Source organism: Alligator sinensis, unplaced genomic scaffold, assembly GCF_000455745.1.
Source record: "Alligator sinensis unplaced genomic scaffold, ASM45574v1 scaffold605_1, whole genome shotgun sequence".
NCBI classification, from domain to species: domain Eukaryota; kingdom Metazoa; phylum Chordata; order Crocodylia; family Alligatoridae; genus Alligator; species Alligator sinensis.
In genome coordinates this window covers 928,766-942,403 of record NW_005842287.1, presented here as the reverse complement: position 1 = coordinate 942,403, position 13,638 = coordinate 928,766, and positions in this window count along the sequence as shown.

Sequence of the window (13,638 nt, the reverse complement as noted above, 5' to 3'; positions counted from 1 at the left end):
GATTCTGTCTGTAGCTCAGGTAACTCGGGTATATACTCCCCTTCCCCAACTGAAGGGAATTGTTAGCTGGAAGATATGCTGTGGGGAAACTGCAGACCACTCAGTTTCCCTCCATCCCTATAGAACCAGGCCAAGACACTCAGGGGACTTAACTGTATACACATTTATGTATGTTAACTTATCACAAGGAAAAGAAACATGTACACACACACACACACACACACACACACACACACACACACATATATATATAATATCTAAACAAATAACATAAACAATACCCTCTGGGTAAATGCTATAAAACCTTACACCAGTGTTCCAGATACAGGTAAGTATCTGATATGAAACAGATAAACTCCAAAATAAACTTAGATAGCCAACAGATAAACTATAGATAAGTATGGGTGAACACTAAATAAGACACAAATAAATACAAATAAACAACAGGTGAAATAATAGCAACAGGGGGCTCCAGCAGAGCCCTAGGACTCTACTCATCTACTAATTTGCAAACTTGAGAGTTCACAAAATGTAAGGCATGACATCACACCACTTATGGTGCAAGAACCCCAAAGATAAACTTAATCCCAAGGGGAAACCCCAATGTTCTTGGGCTTTTCCCAAGCCCTACAAGGAAGCCAGTAACTTTAGGAGGGCCCTCCCAGTGGGACCTCCACTTTCAGGATCCCTTAACTAACCAGGGGGGATGCCCCCTACCCTGTGAGAATCCTCTTTTCCCTGCAACTCACGGCTCCCAGGCCTGGAGGGTGACCCTTGTCCTCTGCACCAAGCTGCTCTCTCACCTGTAGTGGGCTTCGGGGGGGGGAGTGGGGGAAGGGGCGGGTCGCTGTCCCCTGGAACAGGGCTCATCTATGCAGGGCTTCTGGGGCCTCTGACTCAGCCCTGTCTGCTGGCTCAGTAGCCTGAGCACTGTCTGGCTCCCTGGACTCAAACTTTTGCAATGGGCCATGGCCTGGGCTGCCTTGTGCAGCACCAGGCTTGTTCTGTCCCTGGACCCTCCATGCAGCACCTCCTGCACTGAGCTCCCAGCCTCATTCTGGGGGTTGAGGACCTGAGTGACCCAAGTGCTCCAAAGGTCTGACTCCATGCACCAGCTTGTGTACCATGTCTCTGGCCTCACACCAGAGGTTGCAGATCTGGGCCCCCTCATGCAGCTCCCAGGGTCTGGATGCCATGCACTGTGCTACACACCAAGAGCCTAGCTGCTGGAGCCATCCACCATTCCCCACTGATGGAAGTCTTCAGGGGTACTTCTGGGCTACTACTTTGCCCTGCTGAGCAGCAATCCTCAGCTCTTCTAAGCCTCGCTCTTCTCTCTTCTCTGTCCTAGATGTGTTGCCCTTATGCTGGGCATGCAGCTCCTTTTATACTTTCCAGGGCTCCACCCCTGAAGTCTTCCAGACCTGAGTGTTGCAGTCTTCAATCAGGTTCAGGGGGTGAGGGGAGCTCCTCTCCCTCTCCCCCTCCCCTCAGGAAAGGGGCATGACTTAGCTCCTTTTGCTGCCTTCTGATTGGTGGATGGGCTCCACCAATCAAAACAGCAAGATTTCAAGCCTGGGACTCAACCCAAGCTCCAAAAGGCAAGCCTGCTACACGTCTTTTTACATACTGAGATACTAAATAGTGCAACAGAAAGCAATGGTTCATGCAAGAATAGATTTCTCCGAAACCAACTTGCTTTTCTCCCAAAATATTATTTTCAAAAATCCATTTCTGAAGGTGAAAAAGTAAATATCAGCCAAATATTTTGGCAGGAATACATATAAGTCTAATATGGCAATATAACAAGATTTCTCTTATCACTGGTTTGGAAAATTGGGACTACTACCATATTTACTCAATTCTAAGATGAGGCCCCCCATTTAAGATGGAGGGAAAAGCCCCTCATTTTAGAACTAAGCATGAGGACTGTGTAGGGGCAGATGTGTGCTCTGGCTGGGGTTACAGCTTCTACCCATGGTCAGGGCCATAGCTGCAGCTGCACCTTGCCCTTCCCCCACTTCTGCATGCTACCTTCTCCCCCTTGCAGCTTCTTTCCTACCATCTATCCTATCATACAGCCTCTGCTCCTCCACCTGCTCCTCTCTCTCCTGCCTTACCCTTGGTTCACACAAGCAGGGGGAAAAGTGCTTGACCTCTCCCTCCACTGCCTGCCCCTAGCAGTGGTGAGAGGATGAATTAAAGATGTCCCTCTAATAATTATATTTATACATGGGAAGTTATAACAAATATATACATTTTCCATGTATAGAATCTAATCGCTGAGGGTTCATCTTAAATTCAAGATCACCTTAGTTTAGAATAAATGTGGTATAATTCTTGATAATTTTGGAGTTGTAATAAGGGTTGGGAACCAAATCTTGTAAATATTTTTTCCTGCCTACTATTTTTTTTCATTCTAAATGTTATTAAACGGATCAGTTTCCCATACTTCCAATTTAATGTTTAAGTGAAGAATCGGCCTACTTGCTAGTATAGCTGTATCAGCAAACTATTTTCATTGTAGACAAGCCAAAAATGTAGATATATCCATTAACTTCTGGAATTCTTATGTTAGTTTAACTGGTTAAAAAGCAGCAGTTAAAGTATGCAACTATAGGGAAAAAAAGAAAGTTACTTCTTGGTAAATGGAGTTCTTTGTGCTGTGCTCTCTGCATGCTTCACTTCAGGTAATGCATGCATCATACAAGTTAGAGACCAGAATACTTTAGCCAGCAGCATCTTTTAATTGTTTGTATACCCTTATGCTTTTAAGCACAACCCCAGCACAACAGGACATAGAATATGGGTTATAAAACATAGAAAAAAAACACATTTCAAATCTAGTTAGCAATAGTTTTTTTTTTCTTTCTTTGTGTGCTTGTCTATATAAGGTAGTAAATATAATACTGTTTTGGGTTTGTTGGAGGAGGAATCTGATACCAAATTATGAAGTTAACAATACATTTTTTCTTAGGTTGGTTGCCACTAGAACCATGCACATGGAGTTGTTGACAGGTCCAAACAGCAGAATCAGGTACTGTTCATGAATGTTACAAAGTTCTAAACCCAAGTATTTTTTTCTGTGCTACACTGATGTAAATGTGGAAATATGCATCCTGTAGATTAAGAGCTTCACACCAGTCAAATGAGATACAGAGCAAGTATTGAGTTACCAAAATTTGAAATGAAGTATGAAGGAGTCCACATCCCTCAGGTTGAATACCTCCCATTTTGGAACGAGAAAGTAAACTCTGTAAAACTCCTTCCCAGAAAAACTGGACAGAAACTTCCTCCTTTGCCATGAGTGCTGTGAGGGACTGAACCTCTTATTGAGGGACTGAACCTCTTATTGAAGTAAGATCTCATAGGAAGAGTCTCTTAACAGGGATTTAGAAGGTGTGGGTAGGGATATTTTGCAACTGAATAGAGAAACCTTGTGTTATTTTTAGTATATATTGAGACTGGTGATATTGCTCCCATCTTACTGGGAGCAGTAGTATGGTGGATGAATGGGGCACCAGCTCCAGTCACCACCTTAGAAGAAATGCCAAAATGGTAGCTCCCCATGGGAGTTTTGGCCTTGGGGGTGATGTCTGCAGCAGAGTTTTTGCCTTAGGCAGACAGTGACAAAGCAGACAGTGACACAGCAGAAGCAGGTGGGTTATTTGAGTCACCAAGCAGGTAAGACTGATTACCCTGGCTTCTCTCCTTATCCTCTACCCTCCTTCATTCTCCAGTGCTCTGCACCCCCACTCTACTCTTTGGCAGTGTTTTCTTCAGGGCACAAAAATTGTTAGTTATACCTCTGCTTGAAGGAAATGTAAATGGGGATAAAGGAAAGCCTAAAGATCATCTGTGTTCAGTTGGCAACACTCAAGAGAAACAGAATGTTTTAAAGAAAGAAAACACCAATTAGCAGTTGTAGTTATTGTAGACATGAGCTTCTTTTTGTGATGTCTCTGGTTCTTCCTGGATGGATCAACTTCCCTCCCCTATAATTATAATAAAATGGAGGTATTAGTTGTCTGAATTGCTGATAAACTGGCTTCCTTTTGAGTTACACAATGTAACCACCCAAAGAACAGAATGTGGCTTGCAAATGTTTTAATGAGTGCAATGCCTCAGACATTCTTGAAATAAAATCATCATTCTCCTTATTCTTTATTCAAAGCATTCTGCACTTCTCTTGGCAGTTCCAGTAACCATCACATGCAATGCATAGTGAATGAGTTTGCTGTGGCTCTTAATGGAATACTTGGTGCAACAATAGACATCTCAGCTCTCAGCTGACCCTCCATACTCAAGGATTTATAGTCATCTCCATTTCCAAGGAAAGCTTTTTCCTGAAAAATTGGTAGGTTTAGTTGCACTTGTTCTAATCAGAAGATGAGGTAGATCTAAGATGCAAGCTTGCAGAAGAGTCAGTCTTTCTTCCTAGGGAATGCAAACTCTTTAGTCCTATAAGTGTATTTTAAAAAGTGCTGTCTGAACTTGTCTGAGCTGCAACAACTGACAATGTACAGTGGGATTTAGCAAAGCTGGAGTTCATCATATTCCCACCTCTGCTTGAAGGAATATAATGTGCTCCATATTTATATATTATCAGAATTACGTTTTAATCAAGGAAAACTTTGGATTTGGGGTTATTTTTTTTATCTGAAAAGTGGGGATTTTTTTAAATCAAAGAAAACCAGGATCCCTGCGTATCAGGAGGCTATTGGATTCTTGTAGAAATTCTGTAGAAAAGAAGAAACAAAGAAGCAGGTACCTAGTCTCTGACAGATAATTCACAGTATGTTTGAAATGGAGATGCAACAGTGAACAACAGTAGAGCCAGGAACCTTGAGTATAACAGTTCATGCAACAATGCATCACAGAAATATATTAGGTAAATAATACCATGTCATCCTTTTATTTAGAACTGGCTCTGAAGGATCTAACAAATAATATTCAGAGAAAACAGAAACAGCTAAATCTTCCAGAATTATATAGGTAAGAGCAAACTATGAACATTATGGTACTGAAATTGATAACAAAACTTGTGTCAGCTCCAAATGAGAGGTACCAGCACTAGTATTAGGGCTGTGTGAAATGGCTATGTTTCGATTCAGCTTCGGATTAGACCATTTCAGAGGTATAGTGATTCATTTTGGTGTTTCAGATCACTGTTCCATTTTGATTCGACTGAATTTGTTTTGGAGTTTCAAAGCCGTTTCAGTGATTTGGCCATAGGCTACAATGGGGCATCACTAAAACACCTATAACTTTGTCATTTCTTGCCTCTTTCCTGGTTTGAATGAAAACTGCAGGGATGGTAGCCCCTTCTGCGGGCATGAAGTCTGCCATGTTTTAAGGAGATAGTTGCAGAGGTTTCTGTGAAACTGCACTTCAAACTTTTCAAAGCAAAACTCTTATTACTTGCCGGCAGCATGTTGTCATCCCACACACAGATCTGGGGGTCGGTGCCCCCCTGGAGGGCTGCGCCAGACTCCTCCTGGGAGGTGTGGGCCCTTGGATCTGCATGCAGGATGGCAGCAGGCTGCCACTGCTGGCTGGAACCAGAGCCAGCACTGGTTTCTTTCTGCCACTTGGCGGACTCAGTGAGCAGATTCAGGTTCTGGCACTGGTCCCAGCTGGCAGTGGCAGCATGCTGTCATCCCGCATGCAGATCTGGGAGGGCTATGGGGCTGTGCCAGACTCCTTTCAGGGGCCCGCAGTCCCCCAGATTTGCATGTGGGATGCAAGCAGGCTGCCATCCCTTCCCCAGAGCACTTAGTATTGGAAAGGACCTTAGGGACATAACGCAGACACTGGCCAGCTATAGATGTCAAGATCAGAGCAGTCCTTCCCCACCCCTTCTCCCTCCCTTGTTTTAGTTTCTGTTTCCCTGCAAGCCCAGCTCTGAAACTGAAATTTTCTTAAAATTTCCTAAATTTTCTAAAATATTTCTGACGGTTTCATCAAATCTTGGAGATGTTTCAGAGCCTTCCATTTCATTTCAGATTTGGTGTTTCAGGCACCAAAACAGGTTGAAACACCTATGAAATGAAATGGCTGCAGAAGTTTCGCACAGCCCTATTGGTGTTACCACTGATACCAGAACAAGCGATCAGTGGCCTGTGCCAAATTGATTTACTGGTGCTGAGGACTTCAGCACCACATGTACTAGGACAGGCAAATGCATCAGTATGGAATGAACATTTAGATCAAGGATTTCTCAAACTATATAAAAAATTCATTATAATATTTTTTTAAAGTGATAATGGGAAAGAAGTTCAACTGAAGGGCCTGAAGAACAATATGTTATATGTCACAACAGGCCTACATGTTAGAACTTTGAAAGATTAAAAACTATATATAATCTTTTAGATATGGAATACTTTTCCTTCTTCCTTATCTTCTCTAAGCACCATATTTAGAAGAAAAGGTTTAGTTATGAAAATTGTGTTATTAGTTTTGTAAACCATGAGTGAATTCATCGTTAGCAAAGCAATGAATACAAATTATATGGAATTTCTTCATCTCATGAAGTGAACTTGGGTTCAGGAAAGCTTATGTTCTATATACCTCAGTAAATCTATAAAGGTGCATATCTACCTTTCCTTCTGAATCACTTTAAACTAACATGGCTATATTTCTTGATGTTGCCATTTATTCCTAAGGTTACTAAAAGGCACAAGATAAGTAACAAACATTTTAAAAAAATGAAACACAGAACTTGATTTCAGAAGGACTACTCACATAAGTAAGCTTGTGCATGGGCTGTCAGAATTGGTGCTGATAGCACTAACAATTAGGCATTCATCACCATTCACAATAATTCCTAATAAATTTCTTGGTATCTTTGGAATCTATAGTACAGATGTAAGTTGTTATAAATTATTATTATATAGTTGCAGGATCATCCATCAATTATTATGGCATCTTAAATTAAAATATAAATCAACTACACTGTAAAGATATTATTTTTTTGTACTATGCCTTTTCAGAGGACCACTTGAAAGAGAACTTCAGAACCCTGTTCTCAGAAAGTCTCCCCAACTAGCTGAAGTAGCCTAGCCATCCTATCCTCTTTGCAATAACAGCCTTATGAAGACCTTATGCTCAAGGGAGTGAGATGGAATGTGGTCATGTTTACCTTTTCTTGACAGGAACAGAGAAGGGAAGCTCCCTAGGGAAGAGTGAACCCCTTAGTGGATTTGCAGAGCTGTGAGAAAAAAAATATGTGATTATGTATGGCAAGTGTTTGTGAAAATTACCTTGGTTTTCTATCAGTAAGAAAGTGACATTCAGGTTTATGATCACTATTAAACCACTAAAAATGCTTCAGTAAAGAATAGGAAGATTGTGGGTTTTGACCTTGGATTCTTTGAGAACCCCAAACTCTCATATATCTAGATTTTTAAAAGGCCTTTGATCTTGTGTGCCATGATCTCCTCATGGAAAAATTGGCCAACTGCGGCCTTGGCTACTTCACAGTCCGATGGCTGGGGAATTGGCTCCAAGATCAGACCCAAAGAGTGGTAGTCGACAGAAGTGAATCATCATTGTGCTCCATGACCTGTGGTGTTCCCCAAGGCTCCATCTTTGGATGTGTACTCTTTAACATATTTATTAATGTGGACACTGGTGTCAGAAGCAGACTGGCAAAGTTTGCCAATGACACCAAACTTTACGGTAGAGTGTCCACACCCGAGGATAGGCTGGTGATCTAGGCTGACCTTGATAGTCTTAGAAAGTGGGCGGATAAAAACCTGATGACATTCAATACAGAAAAATGCAAGGTACTCCACCTTGTGAAAAAAAAACACCACATCATGCTTATAGGCGTGGCAGTGCTATGCTCACTAGCACCATGGCCAAAGGGACTTGGGGGTCATGACTGACCACAAGATGAACATGAGACAACAATGCAATGTTGCAGTTGGTAAAGCAAACAAAACTCTGGCTTGCATCCATAGATGCTTCTCAAGCAAATCTCAGGATGTCATCCTCCCGCTGTCCTCGGCCTTGGTGAGGCCGCAGCTGGAGTACTGCATCCAATTCTGGGCTCTGCAATTCAAAAAGGATGAGGAGAGCCACGTGCATGTTCAGAGAGCAAGAGAACAGGCCTTATGAGAAAGGCTGAGAGCCATGGGACTCTTCAGTCTGGAAAAGCGCAGGCTCAGGGGGGACCTGGTGGCTGCCTATAATACACAAGGGGTGTTCATCAGGATCTGGGAGAACATCTGCTCACCAGAGCACCCCAAGGAAAAACAAGGACCAACGGTCATAAACTCCTACAAAACCATTTTAGGCTGGACATAAGAAAAAAATGTCTTTACTGTCCAAGCCCCCAAGACCTGGAATAGACTCCCTTCAGATGTGGTGCAGGCAGCTACTCTGGACTTATTCAAGAAACACTTGGATGCTTATCTTGCTGGGGTCCTTTGACCCTAGCTGACTTCCTGCCCCTGGGGCAGGAGGCTAGACTTGATGATCTTCTGAGGCCCCTTCCAACCCTAATGTATATGAAATCTATGAATCTTATTAACTTCAACTGAGGTTAAACAGTAATAAGTTACCAAAAAAATAGTACAGGTTCCATTCCTTGATTGCATACTTAAGAAATCCAACCAAGTTGATTTAAAGTTTGAAAAAAATCAGTTATTGACAATTTTATGTAATTCTACATTCTGTTTCCACTCAAACTTTGACAATCCAAGATCAACATGTCCTTCCTTTGATCTGTCACCTGTCAACTCTGTGTTCCTGAGGGAGCCCTGGCACCCAGCTTGCTGGACTTACAAAGGACTATTTCTATTCCCCTCCCCTCCCCTCCCCTCCCCAACACACACACATACCTCATCTACCCAAAACTAAGCCGAAGAAAAGTTTAATGGGCATCTCGGGCCATACATTCCCCAGTCCTAATATGGGAGGCCTATTTAAACTTGATTGACTAAAACTCAGTTGCCGGGTTAGGGAGTGCTGAAGCAGGAGACTAAGTCAGAGGGGGTATGGGTGACATTTGAAAAATGGTTAAGGGTTCATCACAGAATCTAGCCCATTGGAGGCCTGACCACAAATGCTGTCATACTTTCCTGGGATGACTGGTGGAAGTGCTCCCCACAAAGTTTATGAACACTCCAAGTAATCCCCTTAAGTCTGTTAAAAGACTACAGTAAAATCTGGAAGTCATGCTAAGCTGAGGCTGATTCACAACAGGTGAAATACAAAACACTGATGCTGACTTCACAGTGCAAACATAGGTAGGCCATCTGAGAAGAAACAATGTAGTATCCTTTCCAGTATATCTGCTATATTCATAATAATTTCAAGCTGGCTCCTAGGTGTCTAGTTACTCCTTAAAACTTGATGTTTTCCTGGTTGTTAATCAGTTTCTTGAGATGTTCCAAACCAGATAACCCCTTGTCACTGAGAAAGGTAATTCATTTAAATTTAAATTCTTTATATAACAGGATTTGCCCTGTCAATTATGACTTGGGACCCTCTTGATTTACACAATTAAAAGAATGCTTTGAAGAGGCTAGACTAAGGGTATAGGAAAGCTGTAAAGCAGCACACAGTGTGCTTCAAGAGAGAGAGAGCTCTCTAACACCATCCACTGTTGTTCTTGAGAAGCTGGGAGAAACAAATCATCTCCCTTCAAGGATTGTGCTGGGAACTTTGTTTGTCAAACAAATCACCCAAGTGCCTTGGAATGGTGAGATCCCAGCTCTCACTCTCGCATAGCTTTCTGAACCTAAATTGAATTAGTTAAGCTTGAGCTAGGTTTCCCCAAATACTCAATTAAACCAGGGTAATATTGTAATTGTTTTGTTTGTTTACAATGATAAATTTCATATACTTAGCAATAAATAACTTTTATAGTCAAACTGGTGGTAAATGGGTGTATTTTTCCTTCTCTACTTCCCTTCCCCACTTGCTCTGCAGCAAAGCTGCTTTACCTAGGCCAAAGATCCCTGTGAAGCCCAGAAATACTGTGCGGTCTGCTCATCAAGAGGCTACCACTACTAGGACAGTTAAGGCAAAAGATTAGGATGTGCTGAGTTTAAGACACATACGGGGATCAGCTTGTATAGGCTGATTGACCCAGTTTGACACTCAGACGTGCCCTAATGAACAGAATGCTGGCCCATGAGGGTGTCAGCTGGACACCTAGCCAGATTTGGAGGTATTCTGTTCACTTGTGTACTTGTGTCTGACTACATTTTATTGTTACCTTAATGAACTAATTCCTGGCATATGAGGGTGTCAGCTTGTCCATGCTGATCAACCCAGCCGGGTCAGGTGTGTCACATTGATCTGTGTGTGCATGTGTATTTGACTGATTTGGTGGCTGGAGGAACCCAGCCCTACTGAAAATGAGTCCTGCAAGATAGCTCCATTGGGGGTGAGGACTTGCAGAAGGGAGAGAGAGAGCTCCAAATAGAAACACAAGTAACACAAGCAGCACATTGATAGAATTACAAAGACCCTAAAAACATATCCCTAATAAATGAGCATGCCCCAAATTGATGGGCAAATCTAGTAACAGATCAGTCTTACTAGTGAAGCTCTGTTGCTATAGTACTCAGAGAGTTAGTGAATCTGAAAGGGTTACAAATAAATTAAGAGTGGGTTCAGTTTTTGTTTTTTTTAGGTATAATTTATTTCTACTATCATTGATTGTAATGTGTGGAGGCGGTTAGCACTGGCTGTCTCAGTCTTCACTTCCTGAGTCTATTCCAACTCTCGTTTGCCACGTCTTGATGATTGTAGATGTTATTGGTTGGGAGGTATTGCTCACCGCAGTAGGCTACTGATAGTCCCTAACCCTTTTTATCAGTGGTCCCATCTTTGTGTTGTTTCTGTTACTGACACACAGATTTTTGGACAATACTCAGACCACACTCTGTTGTAATTAGGCAACTCTTTTTATTATCCCTAGAGTGCTGTTGCACTCTTAACCAGTACAGGACAAAAAACTTTTTTTTTTTTAAAGTTCTTTCCAAAAAACACTTTCGGAGTATTCTTCTCTTCTTGAATATATTAATTGGTCCATCTACAATTCATATCCATATCAGTAATTGCCTTGAACTTTCCGCTTTTAACATTTGGGTAAGTATTTACCTATGTTACGTTACTTTGTCTATTAGCCCCTAATGGGAACAGTCAACAACTAAACCAAAATTAAAGGTAAGGCTCCCTTACATCTCTGTCACCGTCCCCTTCTTCCTTTCGCAATTTAATTGTTTTTTTTTTTTTTTTTTTAGGGTATCCATGCTCCTGTCTCCTTTTCTCGCAGCTTCTCTAATTCTCTTCCTGTGTGGTCTTGTATAGGGTCCCTCTCTTCTTCGGGGTGTGCTCGGCCGCTTTCTTCGCCCAGCTCTCTCTCTCTTGCTGGGCTGAGCTCCTGCATCGCCCTGTCTCCATGATCCTCTCTCCATTCTCCACACTCGAGGAGACTCTCCTCTCCTCCTCCCTGCTGCATAGCTCTCTCCCACAGCTCCTTTAAATGCTGTGAGCAGCTGCTTCTAAAATGCCGCTCTTCTGGTTTGATTGGTTTCTCCCCTCCGATGTCATCCCATGTTGATACTCCTTCACATAATGTTTGTTATTGCACTTCTTTCTTGACTTCGCATTGTCAGTTTTAGTAAGAATAATATTTTGCTTCCTTTGGTCTACATAGCAGTCTTCTTCTAATATATATATATATAAATGGGATTATAGAGGAGTTGTCTCAGACTATTTTTAGAAGAAGTCTCTCAGACATTGTTATATGCTAGAATAATACCAGTTCATATTTTCATTTTGATCTTTGGTCTTTACTCTTTCTTTTTTTAAGTATACTTACCCCATTCCAGGGCCTTATTATTTCATAGTCACCTGTTCCTTTTGACTTCCTCTCATATTTTAAAGACAAATCTATATTTTACTTGCATTTGTAAATTCTAGCAAGGCATCTTGAATACCAACTTCTTTAAGGAAAAACCTAACACACATAGGCAAAATTTGGATGCCTAACTTTAGACATAGGGCCAGAAATATATTTCACTGATTAGGAGCATAAGTGGACTTAGGTTCCTAAATATGATCTGATGATCCTACTTGAGTCCCTGAAAAACGGATACAAAATTAATACAAAACATAGGTTAGTCCTCCTCACTGTTTGTTTGGGTTTTTTTTTGTCATTTAATATGAGGGTGAGACGATGGTTATTGCAAAAGTCGATGCATTAATGGATTTCAAGGACATAAGCAGAATGGAATAGAATTACACTTAGTATCCTAAGTCTATTTAGATGCCCAATAGGTGGAATACAATCTGGCTATTAAAGTCCAATACTTATACCTTGCAATAAGTCCAATACTTATTGCAAGGACTGGCAACCTTTTTCAAGCCCTGGGCTGGAACAACCCAGTCCCAGTCTGGTGTGTGCTGGGTGGCCTGGGTGATGCATCAGGGGACTATTCCTGCAACTGAAGCTGCACCTGCCCTACTGCTGCTTCTCACAACCCCACACTGCTGTGCAAGTGAAGTTTCCAGCTGGATCAGTGTTGCATGGGGTCAGGCACCTGGAAGCCGCTTTTCCATGTTGCTCCTCCTTGCCCTGCCCCCTATCGCCTCTCAATACCCAACCCATCTCCAGTCCAGCTAGAAGCTGTACTTACACCATAGCTGTGAGAAGGAGGAATGGGAGCAGGGAGAAGCAGCAGCAGAGCTGATGCAGCTTCCATCTCCCTGATCACAGCACAGGTTCATACTCCAGTTTCAGGAGGAGGAGGAAGGGGCAGGGAGAAGTGGCAACAGCAGTAGTGCAAGCACAGCTCCCAGCTTCTCAGCCCTGGTGCAGCTCCTTGCCAATCAGCCCCAGCACCAACATGGGCAGAGGCAAAACCCTGTGGCTCCATGGGCTAGATCTGGCCAATGGGCCATACTTTGCTGACCCTTGTTTATTGCATATGTAGCAGCATTAAAAATGGACCCACCTGAAGGAATAGAAAGGGCTGCCCTGCAGAGAGACAGAGTGTTAAGATACAGAGTTTGTCCCAGTAGGAACACTGTTTGCCCTGAGGGCAAGTGAAGTTAGTTGTTTTGGAGGTAGCCCTCTTGGAATTGGGAGGGGTGATGTAACCCCAGCAGAGTTTGAATGAGAGACATTAGCAAAAGCCTGGGAAGAGCCCTGGCCTGGGATTGGATGAGAGGCTTGGTTAAAAGAGGGGAACAGTTTTCCCAGTGGGGAGAACAAAGGAGAGAGAAAGGGGGTGAGAGAGAGGCTGGAGACCAGGGAAAGGATCTCCCCACAGATGTTTCCCCTGAGAGCCCCTGGCAGAGCCCTGCAGAAGTAGCAGCAAGAGGCTGCATAGAGAGTGCTACACTGTGTCTGTTCTCCTTCCCTTCACTTCCAAGGCCTGCCGGGGCAGGATAAGAGAGGAGCTGCCTGTGAAGAGCTTCAGAGTCTGGGAAGACCCTCCTGCAAGCCCCTGTGTGGCTGGGTGAGTACAGTAGGGGAGGGGGTGCAGGGGAGGGGGAAGAGTATGGAGACTGCCTTGCTTTTTCCCCTTGAGTGAGAAGGCACTGGGGAGGGGCAGGCTCAGGTGCTGGGTGGAGCCCTGGGCTAGAGGGGCAGAGACTGCTCCAGGCACCAGA